At 45.2% G+C, this 12505-nt stretch overlaps 1 protein-coding gene across 10 annotated transcripts in view; it reads left to right on the top strand.

Annotated features, from left to right (window-relative positions):
• Positions 1-542: 542 nt before the first annotated feature.
• myo9b (myosin IXB) overlaps positions 543-12505 on the top strand; it is a 47790-nt gene continuing 35827 nt past the window's right edge. For 2 of the 10 annotated variants that reach the window (XM_026305559.2, XM_026305562.2), the window contains exon 1: positions 547-995. The gene's annotated coding sequence lies outside the window, so the exon portion shown is untranslated. Of the gene's footprint in view, positions 996-12505 lie in introns of all 10 variants that reach the window. The other 8 variants (XM_026305560.2, XM_026305561.2, XM_026305567.2 and 5 more) reach the window with 6 other exon arrangements.

Genomic DNA, 12505 nt, shown 5'->3' on the forward strand with positions numbered 1-12505 from the left:
TTGTGTCTGATTTAGGTCAAATCTCACTTGTTTTGTGGTCATTTCCTTTTCTCTTGACTTCCTTTGTGTTTCTTGTATATTTCTCTAGTTTTCTTCCCATGTGGTGCTTTTTTCTGTTTTTCTTATTTTGTGTCACTTTTCCCTCATTTAGTATAATTTCGTTTCTGTTTTTCTTATTTTAAGGCTTTGTGCAGTCACTTGAAGGTCATTTGTTTGCCCTTCCAACAGACAGGTTAACTGTCCCTTCAGGGTTTTCTGGTCTAGGGCCCCCTGACCTCCTGGGCCCCTGGTCCTGTGTCCTGTAGGAACATTCAGTAATCCATCCAGAAAGTACAAAGCGTAATAGTCCTTATTGTACAGCTGCATGTAAAAACATAACATTTTGTAAAATGGACCTAGTTTCTGTGCCACCCCAGGGTGAACAGTCTGGCCACCCCTGTGAAAAATCTGGCTCCGCCCCTGGATGCGTGTCCCGGGGCCTCGGTCCGGCAGGGGGCGCTGTTCTCCAGGACTTGGGCCGGAGCAACAGGGTCTGAGCAGAATCTGGTCTCTGCCTCTTCCCTCAACTTTTTCCTGCACCGCTCGCAGGCGGCTGTTGAGGCGGAGAAAGGAAGTAGCGCCAGGCTAACTAGCTCGTTAGCCGGGCTGAAGGCAGTCCGTCTGCTAGGAACTGGTTTTTAGGACCCGGTTTGTCTCGAGGACCGCTCTTCTTGGTTCCAAATAAGCGGGTACGTAAGCTGCGGGTTTTTTGTCGGGTGGTTTCATGGTTTTTTTTTTTGTTCCGCCCCGGGTTCAGACCTTGAAACGGACTCAGCTCTGAGCTTTGTTCGCACGGGACAGACCGGGTTTAATCGAAGACCAGGACGGACCAGAGACTGGAAAAGCCGCGGCTTGGTCACCCTTTGTCTGTCTGTTTGTTTTCCCACCGTTTGGTCGCATCGCGGGGAATGCAGCTGGGGATCGCACCGGGACAATGAGAAGACCGGCGGGGAAAGGTGAGTCCGGACTATCGTTCAAATGAGCGGGTTCTGCTCAGATGGTCTTTCTGTCCAAACGTGTTTTGTCTTCGTGGCTTCCGGGACCGACTGTGGTGTTTCATTGTTTGATGTGTCGCTTTGGGACAAACGTGCAGATAATTAGTGTGTGAGACTTGGCAGCCTGTTTCTTCCTGTTTGCTCGGTGACATCCAGGCCTGGTGCCGATAATGAGACCGGCTCAGTGGGACTTTGCTGGATCCCATTGGTTCTGCCGAGTGTTGGGTTTGGTGCTGCAGACTAGAAGGTCCAGCGAGCCAGATTATTGCGGAGCCCTGACTATTATTATGTTCCTCCACAGGGCACCAATTATATGCACATGATATGTGTCCATGGGCGGCATGGTGGAGTAGTGGTTAGCAGTGTTGCCTCACATCAAGAAGGTTCCTGGTTTGAAACCCATCAGGGGCCTTTCTGTGTGGAGTCTGCATGTTCTCCCTGTGCTTGTGTGGGTTTTCTCCAGGTCCTCTGGTTTCCTCCCACAGTCCAAAAACATGTATGTCAGGTTGATTGGTGACTCTAAATTGCCCATAGGAGTGAGTGTGAGTGTGTGAGGTTGTTTGTCTCTATGTGGCCCTGTGATGGACTGGGGACCTGTCCAGGGTGGACCCCTGCCTTTCACCCAGAGAGAGCTGGGATAGGCTCCAGCAGATCCCTGGGACCCTGGTTAGGACTAAGGGGGTCTAGATGATGGGCCAAAATACAGCAGTGATGAAACAACAGATCTCCTTAGTTATCTCTCATATCATTAACACGTCACTGTTGCTTATTAAATAATTGGACTTTTGTGACTTTTGGGCTGAGTAATAGCAGCAGTGGCTGCGTCTGCCTACTCTTCCTGGCAGTTCACGCTGTCACCCACTCCTGGTTTTTTAACACTATGTGAAACTACTGTCTCCTCGGTGATGTAGAGGTCAAATGTTCGGAGATGTGATGAATTCAGTCGTCAACGTTACGTAGAATGAAAATGGAAAAAAGACCGTCCTGACACTGTTCGGCATGGGGGTGGAAATATTCTGCTCGGGGGGGTTTGGCTGCCAGTCCAAAATAGTGAAACATGAAAAGAGGCTTGTTTCTAAAACAGGATAATGACCCCACCACAAACTGAAGGTTTTGGGAAGGCCCTCGCTGTCCATCTCTGAAGATCTGTGAGAACAGAAAGACCCCATGGATGGGTTACTGAACGGGCCCATAGCAGACACAGGCCCAGAGGGCCCAGAGCGCCCAGGGGGTCAGGGGGTACTAGAACAGAACTGTGAAGGGACTGTTCACGTCTCTATTGGAAAGTCTACAAACACCAACAACAGGCAGAGAAAAATGCAGAGATACAACACCATCAAAAACAAACAGTGACTAAAAAGAGTGTGAAAACAATCCAAGTGCTGCAAAAATGATGATAAAAACACAGGAAATGGACATAAAAGTAAATCTAGGTAGTTAAAAGCAGTATCATGATATTTGCTGATTAGTAGCACCACAGGGCTAATGTATTTTGAATCGCCTATACAATGTTTGCAATGATGGACCAAGTCTTCCACACAATCCGCAGTACAACACAACTCACACCTGCTTGGTGGAACAGTTAATGATATGCAGGAACATTAAGGTTTCACATACACAGCTCACTTGAAAGTTTCCCTTCCTGTGTTGTGTTCCTCCAGGGGCCTACAGAGGAACTCGTTTATTTTATTTGCAGCTCCTTCCATCACACAGGAACCTCCATGACCACATCATCCACGTTGCAGCTCAGGCCTTCGTGAATGGATTCCAATAAGCCGTCAAACTAAAGTGGGGAACTATGAACATGGTATATGATGCTATGTTACAGGCACGTGTCGGTTTTCTTTCCTTATCAGTTTGGGAAAAAATAGTAATAACTTGGTGTTTTTGAGCTTTGGATCAAGCACTGATTATTATTATTATTATTATTATTATTATTCTCAATAGATCAGTTAGGTTTGGATTGCTTTATTTTGTGTTTGCTCAGATTTTGACGAATATGATTTTTATTTAAGTCGTTAACCTTGACAGTGTCTTTTCCGCACCATGGACAGTTAATCGAGGCGATCGGTAAAATTTTCATCAGAAGGTTTTTTTATTAGAAAACACACCACAGTCAGTCAGTTACAGCGTAACAGTGATACCATGTAAACAGAGTCTGTAATGTTATTGATGACAGTAAAGATGATTTGGCTGAAACATCGATAACCATCATGGGGAAAGTGAAGCACAGGAGGTGTGTGGGCGTGTGTGTGTGTGTGTGTGTGTGTGTGTGTCTCTCTTTCTGGCCGACTGACTCCACTGTGCTGTGGATCAAGCATATTCAATGCAGCGATAGTCTCCATCTGTCATATTCAAAATCCAATTAACATCCCCGTCCCTCAGAGAAAGCTTAAGAGTCAGATTTCACTTTATTAAAATGCTTCTGTTGTCACAATCCCAATTAAAGCAACTGTTTAGAAATGTAAGTGGGAAGATGTTGTTTATGTTTTAACACACAATAGTGTCTAAACCAGCATCACAACTGTAGGTGTAATATTCAACAAAATGTGTTTTCTTCCTCTGAACAAATGATTTTCAAGCAATTGCAAACAAGCATAAGTTGCAGTTCAGCCCATTTTATCCCATAGATCTGTAAAGGGTTTCTAAACACAGGCACTCCAGGCTCTCTGGTGTCTCTGAAAGAAAAGAGCCATATGGCCCCTGCTAATGGTTTTTACCCAGACCCCACTGCAGAGCTGACAGCGGTTGAGGATGGGAAGGGGGAGGTGGTAGGAGGACCAATTACGTCTCCAGCGCAGCCTTGAGTCGTAATTGGTCTGTGTATCCTGGCGGATGCAAGTGTGTGAAAAGATAATTGGCTCAATCATAGCTCTGCCCTTATTGCTCCAAGGAGACCCGAGGATATATTCAAGGCTTTCCCCAGACCAGGTTTTTATTTCATTTGTTATATTTTCACCCTCTGATTCTTATCCAGTGTGTCATAATATAGACATTGTAAATCAGTCTTATTCTAAGTTTTGTGTGTTGTACGTTTCCACAGAGCTGTTTGTTTAAGTCAGCGTTCTGCTGGGTGTAGTATGGCAGTGCTATTAATATGTGTGTGTGTGTGTGTGTGTGTGTGTGTGTGTGTGTGGCTGGTTCGGATTATTAACCTGCATCACTTTGGAAGGCCTGTTGTCTCCTGATAGGACACTTGTAAAGGAAGCTGCTCTCTGCTCTGTCGGCCTCCACAAAAACTGCCAGCAAGATAATTCATAAACAGTAAAACTATAAATGGTGAATGTGTTTAGAAGTAACAGCACTGAAGTAGGTGATTGCATTGGCTTATATTTACATCGATGGCAGGAAGTGTCGTGGTCTCAGGTGCCTTGTGATGATTTCCATATACCCATATATATGCATTGGGTTTTTGGCCTTAAGGAGTGTGGGGGCTGTTTCTGCATCTTTGTGGAGGTGATGTTTTCGACAAAGGCTCCGTCTACTGTCTGTCTTGTATCTTTTGAGGTTTCTTTCTCTACACTTGCTTGGAAACTCAATTTTGGTTTCTCACAAGTGCTTGATGAATCATGATTAGCGAGGTAATTTAGGTTGTGCTGCTGGCTGCAGAATTATGCAATTCTAATACTCACTAGCGTTTAGTCTGGTTTCAGCCCACTGTTTTCAGAACATGTGGGCTTGGTTGACTTTCTCTTGTTTCAAATCATCATGAAAAGGTGAAAATGCCTTGCTGTATTTTGTCCGTTGGCCTAGTTCAAAGTACAGCGTTGTTCCTTCTTACGCTTTTCCTCAGTATGTGACTAATTTTGGACTCTGACAGAACAAGGACAAGAGAACGGGCCGAGCTGTGGCGACTCAGGCACAGGTGTCCCTGCAGCATGCCTCGTCTCCATGTGCAGCTGGTGTACAGCACTGGCCTTACCTGTGGAATGACGCAGACACCTGCAGTCCCATGGCCCTGCAGAATTCATTGCTGAATATGAGTGAAAAGTTGATTATGATATACTTTAGATTTTCCTACACTCTTTTAAGAGGAGCAGGCCATGTAGACATTTAAGGACAAGCTGCTAAGTGACCAAATGTCAGCTTGTTGTTGCTAACTACATTAACTGGGGTAAAGTAAAGGTATCATTGCCAAGAGCTTGAGAAGAACAGTCAGACATGTAGAGGCTTGTGTCTATTTATTTGTGGGATCATCAGGAAGTTGTCTGTATCACTCCTATTTCTTGCACTGCGACTCAACCTCACTAGGACAGGCTGGGCTAGGTTTCATTCTTTCTCTTATAAACCTGTAGGCTGGTTCTGGTGCCAAATTTTTAAAGTCAGCATAACAGAATCCAAAATCACATATCAGCCATGCATCAAAACACACGGCGTGTCACCACTCAGTCCAATAATGTGACAGGAATGCTCCACCGTCTGCCTTTCTCTAGCCAGAAAATAGCTTTACGATCTGCAGAAAGCTGCTAACCAAGTGTTGCATTGTGGATTTGCAGTGACCTGTATTCTGTAGGCTGGACCAGATGGAGAGAGCAAAGCGAAGGAAAGTTACTGTGCGAGATGGTTGTGTGTGTGAACAGGCAGGGAGATGCAAAGAGAGGGAGAGTTTTAAAGTCATCAATTCCACAAGCTCCTTGGTAACTTGGCTCTTTCAGGAGTGGCGAGCTGAATTTATGGGCTTTATAAATAGACCCAGCTGTAATGATAGGGTATAAGTGAGGAAGAGGGAGGCCAACTGTTTAAGGATGGCCTACTTACAGTGCGTTTGTTTGTTGTGCCTTTGTCTTCACTCAGCCGTTACGCCAAACATATCAAGTCCAGATGACTGGGATCAAAGCTTGATTGTGATGATTATGCCAAATCAGAATATTTAGATTCTGATTATAGTCGCAGTTATAAGCCAAGCAAACATTTTAACCAAAACATACAACTCAAAAATTTTCCACTGTGAAATGAAAAGTGGTCTATCAACATCATGGAAGACGATTTTAGCACACTGATCTCATCTGGGGTTTTGGTTAAAATCTACTCGGTGCATCATTTGTAGCTTGTTGTTTTGAGTAGTAGCTTCAGATGATGCAGTGTAAAGTGAGAGATACCTTGCTGTGCAATGTGCAGCTAGTTATTGTCTCTTGACATGAGTATGAAATCAATGATCTCCCAGTGAGCGCCTGGAGCTTTTTTCTAAGACCTGTTTGGAAACGTAATTGTTTGCTCCCCATCAATGACTCACTCAGCCTTTTGCAGAACATTTAAAATCCAGTCTGTGCTTCAGGTCTGACATATTGGACCCTTTCTCTTCCACGCTACCCACCCCCTCAGCTGCAGTGGTCACCTCCGGAAGAGGGGCCTGTGTGTGTGTGTGTGGATGCAGATTGGCCGGTTGATGGCTGAGTGTCATAACCTCCCCCTCCAGCCTCTCTGCGGTCACTGATCCTGTCCCTTGGCTCTGGATTACAGGCAGACAGAGGGCACACCCTGAGGCTCTGTTTGGTTTTGCACTGCACCATAGTCCAGCTACCATTAGGGAAAACTACAAAGAGCCTGACAGATGCACTTGGTTGAGAGTGTCTGAGTATTATTTACCTTAACGTATATCATTATGAAGGAGGTCCTCCTCCAAGGGTCTAAAAAGACAGAAACGAGCAGTAACTACCAAAGAAGATGGTGTCAAATAAAAATAAACAAAACATTTTGTTATCTGGTTTTAGGCTGAGCAGCACTTGATCATAACACTATGTTAAATAAAACACACAAGCAGATTTGAAACAGCCCTCATTTACTCCATCTCGGCCATGGTCAGACCAAAGTGTACAGCTAGGGCTGCACAATTATTCCTTATTTGATCTCCGTCTCGATTCAGACTCCTCGGCACCCTCATCTATTCTTTGCATTAGTACGAACATCCATTGCATTAAACCCAGTGCTTCCTTTTTTCTTGCTAAGCCACGTTAACCAATAGCAGGACTGCGTTTTATCATGTGACAAAGTGTACACAGGAAGACTGACTCAAAAACAAATCCAACAGGTTTTTGACGTGGTGAAGGGGCAGGCTCCAGTAGTCAAAGGCTTCACAAGAGCCTTGAAGTGAAGGAGGAGAAAATATCTGCAACCTTATTTTGTGTTTTGTATTTAGATTTCATTATCGCAAGCCAATAATCATGAGAGAAAATTGTGATTCAGTTCTAAATGAAAAAGGATGTTTCCATTAAAAGGAATGAGAAAGTGCTTAATCCTCAGTCCAGCACTCTGGTCCTTTGTTTGAAAGGCGTAGGTGTGTTGGCACTAAATTAGACTGAAGTCGTTTACATCTTGGTTCGAGCGTTATGGTCAAGTCTACTTCCTTACTCACTCTTCCTGAAATGACTGGAGGAAAAAGTGAATAGTTTCAGCTGTGAAAGGCTTTAGAGGTGACAGGTCGTTCCCATGACACATGCCAGGGCAGAGACAGGCCAGTGGTGTTGGACGACTTAGTCTACAACTTAGTTCAGTTAGTTCATTGCCTCAGATGTGCCTCAAACCGTTTTTCTGTTTTGCTGTAATTAGGATGTATGTTGGAATTTCCTCTGCAGTTGTATCTATGAAACAGGCGTGAATGAATTATGTTCACAGGCTGCAGTTCAGTTTCACCACTGGATGTCTGAAGACTGTAGAGAGGGACCAAAAAATCAGGGACCAGAGTACAGACGAGGGAGGCACAGACGGGGTAAGAGATGGAAAGAAATAGACAAGCCGAGCATAGAAGCAGAGAGAGAGAGAGAGAGAGAGAGACGGAGCAGGAACAAGAGATCGTGGCTCTCCGTTGGCTCGGCTCTGCTCTGGTCTGTTTGTTTTTGCTCTATTTTTACCGTGCAGTCTGACTCTGGTCACTGATGAATGCCTCCATATGTAAGTTACATTTCACCTCTGAGAAATCGCTCGTGATGTCTGGCTCAGGTGGGACAGGGGGAGAGTTAGCAGACACAAAGGCACAGTGGAAGCAAAAGTCGAGCCTTTTGGAAAATAACTCTAGAGGGGTAATCGTTCTGCTCTAGATTGGGTTTTTTATGGTCTGCATATGACGTTTCACAGCATGAGGTTTCTTCTTCTCCCCAGCTGCTGTCTAGTCTGCTTCTTTTAATAATAGAGATGGGGAGAGTTAGAGAAAAGTCACTGTAGGTCTAGATGTTTGAACAGTGTTATCCTTTCTAACATACTTATCATCCACATGCCAGGCCCCCTAACACATGTTCTCAATACATTATAGCAGCTGCACTACATATAATCTATTGCATGTTAAATTATTATTATTTCATTACACCAGCTCATTATTTTTATCTCTCCTGCAGCTTTTTGACTCCTTTTCATCCTGCTGTTGGGTTCAAAGTGAGGTCAGAGCGTGTCTAAAGTACGATGAGTGATATTATTAGCACTGAGGTGTGACAAGCTTTAGTCTGTGTTAGTTAGGTTATATCTCTGTTCTAACTCACGGCCTGGGTTTGTTCTCCCTAAGGAACAAAGAGAAGTGTGCATCTGTGTGTGCTATGTGCTAAGGGATCTTAAATAAGTGTCATCTTGGTGCAGGACTATTCTGGTCCCACAATGGAGTCGTGTTTTCGAGCAGGGTAGCCCACATGAGTGAGCGTATACAATAATCCCTTCTGTCTGGCCCCTTTTTGTCACTTCCTCTTTTTTTTTCTGCCCTCTTCCTGATTTCTGCCTGCAGCTGCCCCCCCCCCCACATCTCCAGATGGTGGACAGTGTGTTTGTCTGTGTTTTTTACATGTAGTTTATCAGCTGAAATGGAAGGAAATGTTTCTGCAACCTTAGACCATCCTGGGGAGCCACTGTTCATCTGATATGCACCTGAATAAAATGAGCACATTGTACAACTACTCACATTTGTTTAGATCGATGTGTTTATCTGTATCTCTAGTGACACTAGGAGGAACAAACATCTTTGCAGATGCAGAGGGTGGACACAAGAACATGAGTATTTGCTCTCTGACACAGTCTGATCAAACACTAAATTCATGGACCATCTTTCATGGTACTGAGGAAGAACATACATGTGTTCTGCATGTTTTCACTATTCTGTGAAATCCAACACTGGTTCACGCTGCTCTATTAGTTCAGCGTGGCTCAGATGAGTGGTCCAGGAAACTGTCCGGAATCCCCTGTCACCACCAGTCGGTGAGGAATCCCAAAACGGCCTGAGTGGAGCCTTCTGGGTTGCATTAAGTCAGACGTGCTATGGCCTCACTGGTCTGGTGTATTTCATGTGGATGCAGCTGCTTTGAATGTGGAGTTTCAGCTCATTACGATGATTAAAAACATAGTTTGCCCTTCACCATCTTTGATGCTGTGCATCATCTTATCCATGTTAACCTCTGGGTGAATCATCCTTGGACCTGAGTCTGTGCAAGGTAGACATTCATGGCTGGAATATTTTTGGAGAAGAATTTAGGTACTCCTAATATTTTCTGGTTTATTCCGATGTGCTTATTTTGGCCATGCTGCTCTGCTCACTGGGCCTTGTCCTGAGATCTGATTCACTGGGCGGCAGAATGTAACGGGCATTATATGTAAACGAAACTAGGGCACGTGTTTTTAAAGTAAGCAGAGTTCCCTCAAGACTCCTCCACCCGCCTCTACTCGCTGTGGTTTAGCATCTGGACCGAGTTAAAGGAGCAGTGCCAAAACGTTAGGCAGTGGGGAGCAGAAGGCGTTGACCAGCGGGGGGCCGAGGGGGGAGATTCTGTGAAAGGCAGTGAGATGACAGGGGAACTGGAGGTTGGAGGGAAAGAGGCACCATTAAGGCAGCGGTTGAAAACACAATGGTGCCAAACAGGCCAACTTACAGCTTTACCGGGGGCGTGAGGCTGTACGTGGGCCTCAAGTATTACTGACCTGCTGTGAAATCTACATAAAGTTGGAGTTCATAAAGCTGTGGCTGACGCTGATGTTGGTTTGCCTCCAGACACAGCACAGTGTGCTGACACGTGCAGGCCATGGAGGCACGATACAGCCTGGATGTCAGGGCCTTTAAATTAGGTCGTGAGGTCTGTTTGCAGCCAGGCTGTGCTGATGACGTCTACCCCTTTCACTTGACCTGCAATGACGCGTGTGCGACGTGTGTGCGACGTGTGTGCGACGTGTGTGCGACGTGTGTGCGACGTGTGTGCGACGTGTGTGCGCGATGTGTGTGCGCGACGTGTGCGCGACGTGTGCGCGACGTGTGTGTGCGACGTGTGTGCGCGACGTGTGCGTGCGACGTGGGGTCATTCTTACCTCTGAGCGATGTCAAATGAACAGCAGTTCGCTTCAGCTTGTCAATACGTGACCTAGACACATGATATTGGGAGTGGCAAATCAATGCAGTGCACTTAGATGACCATGCTGTAATTGATTAGCTTTGCCCATAATTTATTGTGACAGACAGCCCGAGTTTAGTTTTGGCTCGGCAAACTAAGCAGTCGCAATGACCTGGTTTAGTTCAACACAGACTGGTTTCCCTTTAGGATTTCTGCTGATGACTTTCTCTGCTCCGTTATTTTCCTTTTCTAGCAGCTTATTTGTGTCAGAGACGAAGGATTTGACCCTGAGCCTCAGCTCCATATAATAATATCAACAAGCCAAAGGCTTCCTCTCTCCTTTATCCTCTTCTTCAGACGGAGGCAGCAGATGCTCCTCAGCTCTGGTTTCATTGTTTGTGGCGCTCACGTAAAGACATGGGGGAGGAGATCAGTTTTTGTGCCCACTTTTTTTCTTGCTCTTCTTTTTCCTTCTCTCTTCACCGTTTGTCCTGTCGAGCCCATTTGGTGTCTGCTGGATGAGTTAATTCCCCGATTGAGGTTATTGGTCCCTTTGAAACAAAAGGCCGCCTCTTTGAATGGGCCACACAGCCCTGTTGGCCCGGCTCTGATCCGTTCACGGCCATTTTGGGTGCATCTGCATTTCCTGTAGAGCCGCAGGCCTGAGGCTGATTTGCCACCACTCAGCAGCAACAGGTTCCGTCCTTCTGCCTCACAACTCGAGTACATTTATGAATTCCTATGAGAATACACACACACACACACACACACACACACACACACACACACACACACACACACACAGAGTGAATATGTACTTCCCTTCTGTTTCTCATTGTACCCAGAGGACAATGCAGCCAGCTTTGGCAATGAACCACCCCCCTCTCATCTGCATTAGGTCATGCAGAGAGAGTTGTAGTGGTGATGGATACCTCACTGGCCCCAGCTCCACTTTGCCTGGGGACAGGAAAAGAGCCAGGTCTACAGCGTCGTAGCCAGGTCCATAGATGGACCCTGGAATCTGTGGGTTTCAAAATGTTTGAAATTCAGTATTAAACAAAATGATTATATTTAACTGGAACACAGATGTTCAAAAAGTTAACCTCCTCAACCCCACAGAGCTTTCGGCCGGTCCATCATTGCAAGCACATGTTGCTGGAACAAGAACAGTTTAAACCCACAGAGCTTTATTTAAATTCTAGTCAAGGTCTTGAGATTTCCAAAGATATAAGAATTAGAGGAAGGTTGGCAGGCTTCAGTCATTCATTCATTCCAAGTGAACAGCTCGAACAAAGCCCTGGAGCAAGCTGAACACAGTGTGATTGTAATGTTTGTCCACACATGTGGAAAACATTTCTGTCTTAGTTTGAGACTGTTGGTACCTTTGGTGCTGAGTTGGTTAGAACCAGTGGCAAGAGATTGGTGTTAACACATTTGACACATTCTTCTAGTGCTGGTCTCTTCGGTTCCACCTAGTCATGACTCTGAGTCAGATCCAGATGATGTCTCCATTACAAGATTCACATAATGAGTAGTGTGGCCTTATATTTACTTTTCCTGTCAGTGCAGGAGTCTGGACATTTGTCTTTGAAAACATTTCATGTTATGATTATTTGAGTCCTCATAAGTTTTTTTTTTTTTTTAAAGCTTGTCACCTGCATGAATGTTGCTCAGGTGGTTGATGGTTAATTATAGGTGTGATGTTGATAGTTTCAAGAGGGTGTGTATGAAGGGGAAAGAAATGTAAGCCGACAAATCTGCCAAAGGGATAGTTGGTGATCCTGGAAAAACCAGCAAGAGGAAGCTCAGTTTTAAAAGTAGACAGCTGAAAAAAAAAAATCCCCAGGTCTCGTTGTGCTTCTCCAGAACACATGAACATGTTTTTATTTGTTTTTCCATGAGAGAGAGAGAGGGAGAGTTGAAAACATCTGTCTCTGGGAGAATTTATACATTACAGACATGCTGGCTAACATTACAGGTTTGGTTTAGTTTGGGTGGTGTTTCTTCTCTGGTACAGTCTTTTCTGTCTGTGTTCACCTCCTCTGCCTTAGCTCACTAGCTGTAGCTGTAAAAACAGAGCAGTAACACGTCTGCCTGCACTGCCGTGTCAGAGACTCTTGGCTCACGGATTGAGTGCGAGGGCAGTGCATGCTGGGAAGTAGGTTGACAGGCAGGTAG

Source organism: Mastacembelus armatus, chromosome 4 (assembly GCF_900324485.2).
Source record: "Mastacembelus armatus chromosome 4, fMasArm1.2, whole genome shotgun sequence".
Taxonomy (NCBI): domain Eukaryota; kingdom Metazoa; phylum Chordata; class Actinopteri; order Synbranchiformes; family Mastacembelidae; genus Mastacembelus; species Mastacembelus armatus.